General features: G+C 35.9%; 1 pseudogene; it reads right to left on the bottom strand.

Moving 5' to 3' along the window:
* Positions 1-6,954: 6,954 nt before the first annotated feature.
* On the bottom strand, positions 6,955-8,773 carry LOC126015098 (AFG3-like protein 2; annotated as a pseudogene).
* Between the last annotated feature and the right edge of the window lie 4,422 nt (positions 8,774-13,195).

Genomic DNA, 13,195 nt, shown 5'->3' with positions numbered 1-13,195 from the left:
TATATAAAATACTTGCATTTTGCCAAGAATAAATCTCTGTACATGGAGGGAATGTTAGTACAGAAGACCTGACTTATTTTACAATAATTAAATTCTATAATCTCAACTCAACATGAAAAAAATGAACGTATATGAATAATTGATTCAATCTCACAGTTCTAACTAGATTAGGATGTGTCAATCATTCCATGCCCCTAGACAGCAATGAAGATACTAATTTAAATGTCGTGCTTTTTACCTGCTGTGAGCCACATGAAGGTTAGTGAATTTTAACATATTTTGATGTTTAATAAATACATTTTTCTCTGCACATATGTCAGATAAGTAGAAATACATTTTGCTTATACATATTTATAAAATCATCAAATTGACTCAAACCAAAAAATGCCATGAAAAAGAGATGATTTTTCTTTTTTAAAAATTTTCTCCTTTTGTTTTTAGCACACTCATCTGTGCTCAGAGACTACTCTTGGCTCTTTACTCAGGGAACACTCCTGGAAGGGCTCAGGGCACTAATGTGGTATCAGGGTCAGTCACACGCAATACAATGGCCCTAACTGCTGTACTACCTTTCCATTCCTGAGATAATTTTTCATATAAAAATTACTCAATAAAAACAAACATCTGAGAAAAAATTACAGATTTAAGTAGGACTGTTTACAAAAAATGTCCTCAAAATTCTCTTTCAAATAGAGGGAATCTAGTTTGTTCTTTAGGGTATGTATCTAATAAAATTTAATTGGATTGTTTTAATAATCTAACACCTGGTTCTTCTTTTCTCTCAACTCATATTCACAGTTCACTGTGTTATTATAAGCATATTAGCCATCCCAAGAGAATTTCCAGAAGACCTGACCACAACATAGATTTAAATCTCCTACCTTGTCAGGGCCACAAAGATAGTACAGCAGGTAAAGACTTTATTAGTATGTGATCAAGCTGGATTTAGTCTCCAGTGCTTCGTGTCATCTCCCAAGCATTACTAGGAATATTCCCAGAGGACAGAACCAGGAGAACCTGAGTAATTTCTCCACTCCAAAAAAAATCTTGCCTTTTTAATTTTAGCACAGATACAATAACACTTCTTGAGTAGTTTCCTCTATTCTATTCCCATGGGTATGTAAAAAAAACCCTATAATATTTCACAGGAGAACAAAAGGATGGAAGAAGGGTGTCAGAGAGGAGTGTGAAAAGAAGAGAGGGAAGAGATAGTTAGATGATAGGTAGAGGAAATAAAGAGCAGAGAGGGAGAGTGAATGAAGAAAGAGAGGGAGGAAAAGGGAAGGAAGGAAGGAAGGAAGGAAGGAAGGAAGGAAGGAAGGAAGGAAGGAAGGAAGGAAGGAAGGAAGGAAGGAAGGAAGGAAGGAAGGAAGGAAGGAAGGAAGGAAGGAAGAAGGAAGGAAGGAAGGAAGGAAGGAAGGAAGGAAGGAAGGAAGGAAGGAAGGAAGGAAGGGGAGGGAGGGAGGAGGGAGGGAGGGAGGGAGGAAGGAAGGAAGGAAGGAAGGAAGGAAGGAAGGAAGGAAGGAAGGAAGGAAGGAAGGAAGGAAGGAAGGAAGGGAAGAAGGGAGGGAGGGAGGAAGGGAGGGAGGAAGGGAGGGAGGAAGGAAGGAAGGAAGGAAGGAAGGGAAGAAGGGAGGGAGGGAGGGAGGAAGGGAGGGAGGGAGGGAGGGAGGAAAGAAGGAAGGAAGGAAGGAAGGAAGGAAGGAGGAAGGAAGGAAGGAAGGAAGGAAGGAAGGAAGGAAGGAAGGAAGGAAGGAAGGGAGGGAGGGAGGGAGGGAGGGAGGGAGGGAGGGAGGGAGGGAGGAAGAAGGAGATGAGAAGGGAGAGATCTAGTTGGCATTCTATTTGTGTTTTCCCTGATATCTGAAGGCAAAATATTTCTTTTTGGGGGTGGTTGGGAGGGGACCACACCTGGTGATGCTCTGCGTTTACTCCTGGCTATGTACTCAGAAATAGCTCCTGGTGGGACCATATGGCAAGCCTGGGATTGAACCCAGGTCCACCCTGGGTCAGTCACGTGCAAGGCAAGTGCCCTACCGCTGCTCTATTGCTCCAGATGCTGAAGGCAGAATATTTCTATAAAACATTTTCTAAGTCAAATACACAAGCCTATAATTTATTTATATGTGAAAAATAAATATACCAGATGTAAAATATACCCCATGAAATAACACAAATAACAAATAAGACCAAAAGTAACATTACAAATAGAAAAATCAGGAGTGCTATGATCAATTCACAACCTATAGAAAGAACTTGATTTTTTTTCCTCTCCCTGCTCTGGCCTATGAACTCTTTCTAGAACAGTTTTGCAAAACAAGCACTAAATATCAATTTAACTTTCCTTTTTTTTTCATGAAATGAGAAATATTTTTCAGAATTATTTTGGTTAACAAAATAAATACTATATAAATCATTTACAAAGCAAAGGACAACTCAAAAATTCAAAGATCAAAAGGTACCATGGTTCATTAGTCTTATAATCTTGCTCTACAAAGCAAACTGTATGTAATAACTCAAGGTCTTTTTTGTTTTATTTTCCATTATACCTTCAAGACCTAGAATAACATTGACTGTTATATGTTCTTAATATATACTTTTTGAATAAATTTATAGTTACTAAAATTATGAACAAATTAGGACATATTTCTATATATCAGAATCACAGCTAGAATAAAAATAAAATATTTTAATATTCCAATGAAAGATTTCAAGTAGTCATACAGAAGATTGCTCTTAAATAACTGATTAATTTTTTCCCAAAAGTAAATCTCTATATTTGGGTCAGTATTTTCAAACAACCTTTCAGTCCATTTGCAAGAATGCCACAAAGATTATTTTTTACTCTTTTTATTTTTTCATGACATTCTCAAAGATCAAGTGAAAAACACATGTCAAAGCAATTTCTCCCTGTTTCTTCTGATTAAAATCAATATTCTCCCTGCTCTTAACAAGAGTAAAAAATCAACACAACTGTTTCTATTAACTCAGGAGAATGTCAAGTGATATCTTAGTGTATTGTTACCAGCAGGGATATCAACAGAGTGGTACCAACAGCCTATAATCATTGCTGTTTTTATTATCTACAAAATGTCATGCATGCATATGGCATTTTACAAAACAACCTAGTGAAAACAAGGCACCTGTCTCAAGCAGCTTAGAGCCTATTTAGACAAAGAGATAAAGAACAGGTATACAAAACTTAAAAAGGAGAGTCTGCTGTTTTTGAGAAAAGAATTCAATAGATTTTACCAACTAGCTAGGGTAAAGTGTGACTCTCACTCCTATTTCTGGAAGTCTATCATTTGATTCTGTTCTTTAGGTCACAAACAGCCAAACCTAGGTGACTTTTTCAAAACTCTGCAATTATTGATCATAGAGAACCTAGTTCATAACATATTCATCATAAAATATATCCTTAGAAATTTCAAAAGAAATAGTCCACATTATACCAGTTATTATTAGCAATATCTTATAATACTTGTTTAAAGAAGCTGACCTTTCCTAAGAAAACCTATAAAAATACAATGAGAATCAAAGAAAGAGGTCAAAGATTTGTGTGTTTATTTTGAATGGAGAAGGCCTCACTTCAATCCTTGGTGGCATCACATGGGTCCCTGAGCACTTGAGGAGGAATTCCCCAAGCACAATGTAAGAAGTGACTCTCAGAAACACTACCAGGTATGGCAAAATATCTTTCAAAAAAAACCCTGAAAATAAAATATTAAATTTGTGTTGGACTTAGCCTAATGTTGAATTTCTAATTTTTATGATCAAGACCTTTAAATTTAGTGTATTTACAATAGGAGTTATTAGCAGTAGTTATCTCAACTACTAAGATTCTTTAAATTTATAAGATATGTATTAATATGAAAATATGAATAGTTATAAGAAAGCCAGAAAAACCTAAATGTCAAGAAAAAATTGTTTGAAAGTATTAAAGTTGATATTGGTAATCATTACATATGTATTAAGTAAAATTTCTAAGGTCCATAAATATTATATGCCAATTAAAAAGTAATTAAAATGAAAACTATTGGCAAAGTAAATCAAATCTATATTAGAGTGTACTATAGAGTACCTTTTATCATTAAAAATAAGTTTTTTAATTATATAATAGTTAAAAATATCTAATAGTTCTATTTTTGATAAATGGACACATTAAACATATGTACACATATTTTATATTTTAAAAACCTACCATGGAGGGGGCCGGGCGGTGGCGCTGGAGGTAAGGTGCCTGCCTTGCCTGCACTAGCCTAGGACGGACCGCGGTTCGATCCCCCGGCATCCCATATGGTCCCCCAAGAAGCCAGGAGCAACTTCTGAGCGCATAGCCAGGAGTAACCCCTGAGCGTCACAGGGTGTGGCCCAAAAACCAAAAAAAAAAAAAAAAAAACCTACCATGGAGGCTGTGAAAGATGACAAGAATGACAAAATAATGACATTGAGAAGCAAAACTAAAGGGAAAAAAGGCAAAAGAAAATACAGATAAAGAATTTCTTAGAAAGTAGAGGAAAATACATTCAAAGAAAGCTTAACAGAGAGATGGACCAACTCTGAAAGATCTATTAAGAAGATCACAGAATGAGATATACAGATTTACTTACATTCACAAAGATTCAGATAGGCAAGTAAGGCCTCGGAGAGTTTATCCTAAAAGTGGGAATCTTAGTTAGGTCTAAGTAGAGAATATATAAGCAAGTTTTACTATATTTTCTATTTCACTTGAGTTTTTACCATGAGATTATACATTTTAATAATCAAACATGATAAAATACAGTTACAAAAAAATCATTGGACTTAAGAATAAAATGATACATTTTAAACATTGAAATAAACAAAATTCTCAAATTTAATTTAAAACATCATTATTCTTTTAAGTCCTAAATGTTTGGGTCATTACTTACTAATAATATTATTATAGTTATAAGAAAAAGCAAATGTCTTTAAAGTACCTTTTTATTTTTCCTATTAATACCCAGCATATGCCAACAAAAAAGTTGATTTTTTGTTCAGAATATTATTTCCATATGAAAATGGCAATGCATAATTGTATTTCATTTTTTATTTAAATCTTTAAACTCAAAAGTTTTGAAGCAATTTTAAGATGTCTAAGAAGAAAATAAAGTACCATATTATCCAAAATCATATATGAATATGTATATGTATATGAAGAAAGTTTTCCAGAGATAACAAAATTCTTAACAAGAATTACATAATTTTTAAAAAGTATTGTCAGAGTCAGATCCAAAGGTAGCACTCAAATTTTTCTCTAGGAAAGATCAGAAAACATATAGACTTTTAATTTACTCTGCATACTAACAAATTGCTTATAGGCTGGTAAAATATAATATGTGAATAAAAATTTTTATTTTTATTGTCTTTAAGCATTCTTTTTTCATTCACAGATTATAATTATATTTTGCCGGCCTATAAGCAATTTGTTAGTCTGCAGAGTAAAGTAAGAGATAATTATATTGTTCATTTTAAAAGTACTCATATAATACCTTTTATTTCTGGATTTTAAAATTAGTAACTTCAGGGCTTATAAATAGTATGGAGTTAAGGCAAGGGACCTTGCATAGGTGGCCATAATTCAATCTTTGGCACCACAAGTTACCCCATGGATAGACAGTTGTTCATCACCATCTGTGGTACTGAAGGCTCCCAAAACATTGCTGGAATGAGTGCCCAACAGAGCAGGGCTCAAGCAGCACTAAATTCCAGTGTCTGGCACTGATCCAACACCCTGGTTGGCCAGAAATTGCTGGAAAAAACCCTGAGGTCTCTGAGCATCACTCTGGAAGCCCACCATGAAAAATCTTCAAGTAATACTTCATCAGAAAAATTGAAAATAAATAGTATAATAAAAAAATAATAATCTTCTGTTAGGTAACACCTTACCTAAAACAAAGATCATCCCTGGTTCCTTTGTATGTTTGTTTACAACTTAGATTTACCCCCAAACAGAGATTATTTTACTTGTAAACGTGGGTGGGATTGGCTCAGGATAGCCTGAGCTGTTTTACTGCTCTGCTCAGGGGTGATCTCTATACTCAATAAAAACAGCAGTTCTGGCAGGTACCTGGGTGGAGATGCAAGGTAGAAGACTATATGTGTTTCATACTCAGTTTAGTTTGGATTATTTCATGTGTGACACTAATTCAGACTCATTCACCTGAGGTTGGAGATAAGGCATCTGGGGTGATTTTACGATTTTCTGATTTAAATATGCTTCTTTTTTTATATAATATAACCATGCTTTAGAACAATAACAATATCATTTTCTCAAGATCAGAGAAACCTAATACTTAAATGATTATAGGGTTTTCTACAAAACCTTTGAGTGCACTTCATTTAAACTCATTCTACATACATTAATTTCAAATATATAAATATGATAATTAAGAATCATTGGAAGATTCTTGTAATACTATTTTTAAAAACTGTAAAACATGATTTACAGAATCACTACTTCCCCAAAATAATTCAGTGGTACTATTTCACAACCTTGGAAATAAAATTCTGAAATTAAGCATCATCAATGATTTTCTACGACTTTTTTTTTTCGGGCCACACCCATTTAATGCTCAGGGGTTACTCCTGGCTAAGAGCTCAGAAATTGTCCCTGGCTTGGGGGGACCATATGGGACGCCGGGGGATCGAACCGTGGTTCTTCCTTGGCTAGCGCTTGCAAGGCAGAAACCTTACCTCCAGCGCCACCTTTCTGCCTTTCTGCAGAGAGAACTCTGGAGGAAACAGGAAAGAAGGGACATCATAGTGTGATTAAAACAGTTTGCACAGTGGGCTTTCTTGGGAGAATGAAAACACTGCCTGAACAAGCTCAGCCAGATGCTGGCCTAGTTGATGTGGTTGGGAGACAAATCCTCAATCCTCCATAGTAGACGGCCTGGTGACCCAGGAAGAACACATGTCAGGTGGATAGTTGCTCTATAGCCAAAGAACTGACTGCCTGGCATCTGCTGGGTACTTTGAGGATTGCCAGTGGGTGTACAGGTACTTTTCCTAGGGCAAATCCTGAGCATAGCCCAGGTCTTTGCCTCTAGAGATAATGAAGACCTTCAGGAATGGATCCACGTATTCCAGGTAGCAGCCACCACTGAGTGACTCACCTCGTGGTAAGCCACGGTCTTCTCCTCAGGCTACAGAACATGAGATTTTTTTTTTCTCCAAATCCAGCTCGATTTCTTGCTCAAAATGTTGCTCACTTCTGGCATCTGCCAGGTGTCTTGCAGCAATCAAAGCAGCTTCATTACAGACATTAGCCCCTGAAAATTCAGGAGTTAAAGATGCAACTTTTCTGGCAAATTTCTCCTTTTCCAGGGCACTGACCAAGTTGAGTGATCTGAGGTGGACTTTCAAAATAAAGGATCTTCCTCTTATGTCTGGTGATCCAATAAAGATCTGCCTACCGAGGCAGCCAGACTTCATTAGCACAGGGTCGGATATCTGGTCAGTTGGTGCCTGCCATGGTGAGGACGTTTCCGTTGTATTAAAACCATCCAATTCCACAAGCAGATGATTGAGCCTATTTTCCTACTCACTTCCCCCACCCCAAAGTTGCTTATTCCCCTCTTCCTTCCCATGGTGTCTATTTCACCAATAAACAGAATGCAAGGGGCATTTTTCCGAGCAAAGGGAAAACAAATCTCGAACTTTAGCTGGGCCCACAACAACATTCATCTCCAGGAACTCATTGGCTTCTCCAGCCGTGTCCTTGGCAAGCAAAGATTTTTCGGGCCCGAAGGTTCTGTGAGAATGGCATCCTTTGGGATTTTTGCTCCTAAGTTTTGATGCTGCTTTGGGTTTGTTTTTTTTCCCCCTAAGAAATTCACAAATTCCATTATCTCCAGCTTGGCCTCCTCATAGCCAGCTACATCTTTGAACTTGACGTCTATCTCATCTTTCAAGACCTTGGCAGTATTTTTACCAATGCTGAAGAGTTCCCCCATGCCCAGACCTGTTCGACCAATACCAACAGGTCCTCTCTAGACGGTGTTGAGTAAGAAAGCAATGATGAGAACCGTGGGCAGCATATTCAAGAGAAATAAACCATCACTTTCAGCGATGTAGACAACAGGAACCTGATTCTCCCCTTCAATGCCCAATTCCTGCTGCAAAGTTTCCAGATTTCGCTCAAAGGTATGCACTCCACCAATATTAAACCAGATATATTGCCAGTCTATATTAGGGGTTTTTTCCTGGTGTGGAAGTCACATTAACAAAATGTTTTATGACAACTTCCAGTCTGTCCACCGTAAAGTCTTTGAAAGATAATTATTGATAAAGTTCTTCCATGTGACTTCTCTCCCTGAGCTCCTGAACAGGAGATAAAACATGGCTACAGCTCAAAAAGGAACAGACCACACAAAGTACATCCTGAACTCTTTATCAGCCCATAGAAAGCCACCCTTCTGGAACCTAAACCACCAATGAGAATCATCTTTCTTGCCAACCCCTTTTCACACCACTCCCAATTCCTCTTCCAGAAAGTGTGAGGTTCAGGTGGCTCTGATTCTTTTCTTTCTTTCTTTCTTTCTTTTTTTTTTTTCTCCTGTAACTTCTTTAGGTTCACTAGGCTTTTTCTACTTTTTCCACTAGGAAAATATTTTTCAAACCCTTTTGGAGGTCAAGAACAGAATCTTCAATAAACAGCAATTACATTTGTCAAAAAAAAGTTTCTGCTGGCTGTTGCATGAGTTGTAGTAATATTGATACATATCTGTATCGTGCAGAAGCTCTGTAGCATATCTGTAGCACGCAGAAGCCTCCCCGGACCCACAGCAGCAGGCAGCGGTGCTTCATGGCTGACTCAGAGCAGAGAAGCTGTGGGACAAGTGCAACCTGCCCGCAGCATCCTGGTGAGGACACACTCTTTTATTATTAATCATTCAAATACATTATCTAATTGACTAAAACACTAATTAATGCAGTATCTGATAAGACACCTATCAGCAGATCTTCAAAAAAAGAACTGTAAAAATAAAATAAAATAAATTAATTAAATAAATAAATAAATAAAACAAGTTTACTCTCAGAGAGTTCCAGATAGTAATTTGGGAGTGAGGCCCAGGAACTCCAAAATTCAAAATCACATTAGATCTGATGCAGCTATTCTATTAAAAGTACATAGAATTAGCTCATTACCCTGGCCATACTACTACCTGGTGTTATGTTACACTTGTAATGTTTCATTGTTCTGTAGAAATTAAGCAAACTAATTTTCACCCCTATCCTATCCCAAGATTCTTCAGTGCCATTTCTAAGCAACTTCCTCCTTCATTAAACCTCAACCTCCAATTTCTTTCTTCTTTAAACTTCTTCCTTTCATATGTAAAAGCCCACTCTCAACCTTCCCCTTCCTTGTGGAAGGGTATTGGTATTATAAAGAAGAATGAGTTTTGACTTGGCATTGGAAGATACCACAAGGAAGAAGCCAAGAGAAGCCATTGATTCCTTGACTTTCCTGTTTGTTTTGGCTTTTTATTTCTTCTTTACTACCCTACCTCTTCAGACCCAGCTGCATGAGGTTTAAAAATATGGTATCTGGGTTGATATCAAACAACTCATAGATTTTTATTTTACAGTCTCAAATAAAACTATCTTGATGTATATGTGTATTCTCTATTTTCCACAATTTTGAGGTTTTGTATAGATTTCATTTTCTTTGGGTTCCAATGTTATCAAAATAATGATTTAATCATCTACTGTTTCTCAGAGAAAATTATCTAAGATTCACCTCCTTCAGTCTGCCACACAATTATCAACTTTTGTGCATTTTACAAACCAAATACAGGAATCCCTTACTGCACAAAACTAGAGAATCTTAAAAATTCTTTCACGGCTAAAATACCATTAAATATATAAACAACTGCTAGCTATTTGTATAAAAAATTAGCATTCCTAGACCTAAATAATTTAAAATAAAATCTAACTAACACTAATACACAGTAAAAGTAGGGATTATATAATAAAGATAAAGCCTGCAAGAAGCTTTTTCCATGGAAGGTGTGAGGCAATGACACTTTTACTGTTTAGAGATGTGTGATACCTCCAAAAGAACTGTTGCAAAACAAATACTGAATGTTATTTTCACTTTTTGTCTTTGTCTTAAAAGTGATAATCCTCTACAGATTTCTTTTTAAAAAATAGGTATCACAGCCAGCAGATCTAGGGAAGGGAATACAAGTGTTATAGTGCTTGGGAGACTCATGGGGACAATCTGGCACTGCTCAGAAATCATACAGTGCCTGAGATCAGTCTCTGAACATCATACATGACAGATATATGTTGCACCCTTTTGAGTAATATCCATTGCCTATATTTAGATTTTGTTTGTTATCAAAAACAGATAGTATTTTAGGTCTTTTGTAAAATCAAAATGACATCATGCAAACTTTCGATAAAGGGAGATTCTTTACTGGAATTTAACATTCCAGTGAGACTAAGAATATGCACCTTTTAGAAGACCTGATGCTCCCCTGGTTTCCTTTACCTGTCTATTTAGAGATCTGTATTCTTTCTTAAGCATGTTTATACTGAAGAATAAAAAAAATTACTTTCTCTCAAAATTTCTTAGGCTTATGAAGGATAAAAAAATTTACTTTCTCTCAAAATTTTTCTCAAAATGTCCTACCAAATACATATCTTAATAGTCTTGTAGGCAATATTCCTCAAAAAATAAATGTTCAAATGAGAACACACAACTGTCCACAAAATTGAAGAATGGCAAAGACAGACTTTCCATTCTCTGACCTTCCCTTTACTTAGATGTGAAGCAAGTCCTCATTGTTCAATGAAGCAGGAAGCAGGAGATTCACAATGATAACAATAAGTAGACTAAAATGTGGAAAAGATTATTCTAGAAAGATATTTAAGGCTTGACCCTATGATTAATAACACAGTGAGTGGATTAGTTGTCTTGCATGAGGCCAACCTGGATTCGATTCCATAGGGTTACCTGATCTCTGAGTGCCGAGCTAGGAGTAACCCCTGAGCACTGCCAGGTGTGGTCCAAAAAATCAATAAATCAATCAATCAATAAATAACCAAACAAACAAACCACAATTAGGCCAAAATGTGCTGTTTAATCTATGAAAATTTAAGGAATGAGGCCCCTGATAATGAAAAGACTGCTATTCTGGTCCACGATTGTAATATTCTAGTTTGAAGATTAAATTTGGTCTGTGAAATAGCTCGATTCAATATAAAAGGAACCCACATAGTCTCTTCTTGCCTTTCCAACTCCTCCACTGTAGGGAGTATCTATTCTTTTTCCTCTCAGAATGAATTTTCACTTTATTCTAGGAATAGCCCCTGAATTTCCTTTTAGACAACTATCTCTCATGGCTTAGAAACATCTGAGAAAATTAAATTAGTGTTTGGCTGGTAACTAAAAAAGAGGGCATTATGAACTGTGTCAAGGCAAGATTTGAGTTCACAGGTCAAAAGGAATACCTTGCTACACACTAATCTTCCCCTTAAATTAACTACTTACTGATTTTAATTTTTATCCCCCAGAGTTTTATTAACTGCTATTAATAATATAAGCCATTTCAAATAAAACACTCTGAATAGGTAAAATAATCATTTGATCTCCAAGATGAACCATGGAGTTAAACGTCAGTAAGTCTATTGATCAGACTAAGACAGAGATCCCCCTGTAAAAGTACATCTCTTAGCTACATTATGCTGCTTCTCTGAAGAAAATTTCAAAACTCCCATTTTTATCACCATTATTTGACCCAGAAGGATTGTATGATATTTGGACAAGATATCTTGTTAAAGGATTAATTCTTCAATCCCAGATAATGGCTTCTTTATGTACACTTTCTTGCTTCTAATAGTTTTTTTTAATAAAGAAATAATAAGTTTTCTTCTTAGCTATTCTAGTCTCATCATTATAAAATGAGAGCACCAACAATGTGATTTATAAAATTCCTCTGACTTTAATAACCCATGATTTGAAAACACACTACACATCTTAGTTAGGAACACAGTCAGTTAAAATGACCTCTCACTCTCCATTATCCTTCAGACATAGTGAAAGGTTTCATTTAATGTGTAGATGAATTGGGGGAAAAAAACCAAGTTGATATTGACCCACTAGAATTTGCAGATAGAAAACAAAAAGCTGAGATCACAATGCATTATAGAAATGAATATCCATGAAAGAAAACACCAGGAATCATAGTCACATATCAAGAGGTAAGTTTCAGATACACAGAAGGCTATTATCACCTCAATAATGTTAATAGTTCTTTTATCTCACATTTCACAAAAAGACATAATTATAATGACATTTCCTTGGGTCCTATAAAAAACACAAAGCACAACCAACCCTTTGTCAATGTCTTCTATTATGAGTTATTTAATGAAATTTAAATTTAACCATAATAGTCTCATAATATGACAATACTTTAGATCATTAAAACAAAGGTAAAAAAGGAAATATAGAGCACATGCTTGTATTTTAAAGCAAATTCTTAATGCTTATTGCAGGAGTTATAATTGTGGTATATTAGTTTCTGTAAAAGAGAAAGTACTCTAAATTATACATTTCACCTTGAGTCATATAGTAGGGACTAAAACAAGTCACTATATTAGACAATACAACAAAAAGATGCTCTGTGCAATTGCTTAAATTTACACTGGGAGATAAAATATTTAGTAAGTTTTTCTTTAAACACAAACACAGTTGTCATGCCTGCATTAGACTAGTCTCAGAGACTCACTCTGTTTTCAAATGAGATGTAAACCAAGTTATGAAGAAGTATGGGTACACTGACCTGGCCATGTAGCTGAAAGCTAGCAATCTCAGGAGGAGAGGGCAGGCCAATCCTGCCCTGCTGAAACCATGCCTGGTGCACCCATCACCCACAATTCCGACTTTGACAATGGCCTTCCTCCATCATTCATATAAAATTTATATAAAATTCATTCATATAAAATATGACCAAACTCCAAATATGCTCATATTTGTGCTGACATCACAAGGACTTTTCTCGAAGTGAGTATTGGGACCCTCTCTGCACTGCTACCCACTTTCTCATATTTCTAGAAGCTCTGGCAGCCAAAAGCATACCCCACAAAAGCTGCAGTAATAGTGCTTTGAATTCCAGGACATCTCCAAATTAAAAAAAATTTTTTTAATTTTTCTTCTCTATAGGAA

Source organism: Suncus etruscus, chromosome 1 (genome assembly GCF_024139225.1).
Source record: "Suncus etruscus isolate mSunEtr1 chromosome 1, mSunEtr1.pri.cur, whole genome shotgun sequence".
NCBI lineage: Eukaryota > Metazoa > Chordata > Mammalia > Eulipotyphla > Soricidae > Suncus > Suncus etruscus.
This window is presented reverse-complemented; position numbering and strand designations above follow the sequence as displayed.